Source organism: Sinocyclocheilus grahami, unplaced genomic scaffold (genome assembly GCF_001515645.1).
Source record: "Sinocyclocheilus grahami isolate Dianchi unplaced genomic scaffold, SAMN03320097.WGS_v1.1 scaffold276.1, whole genome shotgun sequence".
NCBI classification, from domain to species: Eukaryota; Metazoa; Chordata; class Actinopteri; order Cypriniformes; family Cyprinidae; genus Sinocyclocheilus; species Sinocyclocheilus grahami.
The window spans coordinates 1,307,343-1,308,465 of NW_015505455.1; the positions used below are offsets into that span (position 1 = coordinate 1,307,343).

The following is a 1,123-nucleotide window of genomic DNA, read 5'->3' on the forward strand; positions in this document are numbered from 1 at the left end:
TGCCCATTGAGACCAGAGGACGTGCATTACTAGTAAGCATCTTCACATTTCCTCCCACAGTTCTCAAAACAGATTTTCACTGAGGTCAAATTGAGACAGTTTAACAACTTGCCATTTTGTTTTGTCCCTCTATTCCAGCAAGATGCCTGAAATATGCCAAATGGAAATGAAGGACAATTGCACTTTTGTAACAAAACATGATCTCATATTAAAGCTGGAACAATTTTCTATGAATTTTAATGTTGCATGTGTTGGGTTCTTCATAAATAATTATGCAAAATCTGTTCAAACCCTTTTTCCTGTTTTGACACATTTCCTATTTTAACAGGAAGTTGGAAAAGGACACATCAAAGCCCGGCAAAACCACAATTTACTACTTGTTTTAGTCAGTGGCAGGTATTGAAAGAGGGGGTGATCTTATGCTACTGAGCAGTTTATTGAACAAAACTTTCTATATGCTCTTATGAACAAGATTAGTCATCAATATTTTTAGTCCATTTTTCCAAAAGTGTAAGGAATCTGCTTAAATTTTGTTTTATTAACATTTTGCAGAGGGTTTTGTTTTAGTCATAGTTTTCGCCTTTTGACAATGTCAATATTGCATTACTTTTAGACAGTTTTACTAAAATGCCATTCATTTTCGTTGCGTAAAACAGCATTTTAGTTGAGAAGAAAAATTAAACCAAATATTCAAACATTATATAAGCATATAAAATATATAAGCAGCATTATCAGCATAATTATAACAAAACCAAAACTGTCCATGTAGAAACCTAAACTCCTGCAATAACATTGTAATCAGTAAACTATTAAAATACAATGTTGCAATGTTACAATGTTTGCATTCACCTCATATTCGCTGATACAAGTTGTAATATTTCTGATTAATCTCATATAGGTTGCGTTTGGGTGCGTTAACTAACCTGTTAACAGAGTGATTCAGCTGCCTGTGTATTTTAATATCGTACGCTGTTTTCCCTCGTCATTTCGTCAACTGTATTAATTAAGATTTAATTCTCGTCATGTTAATGACCATTTACATGCCTAATTTAGTTGACGACAAGAACACTCCCTGTTATTTATATGTGACCCTGGACCACAAAACCAGTCTTAAGTGTCAATT

General features: G+C 33.3%; 1 long non-coding RNA gene across 1 annotated transcript; it reads left to right on the forward strand.

Annotated features, from left to right (window-relative positions):
* LOC107600051 (uncharacterized) lies at nt 1-231 on the forward strand. The gene is made up of 2 exons (XR_001610726.1): nt 1-32; nt 139-231. It is a non-coding gene; the product is annotated as an uncharacterized lncRNA (long non-coding RNA).
* Nucleotides 232-1,123: the final 892 nt, after the last annotated feature.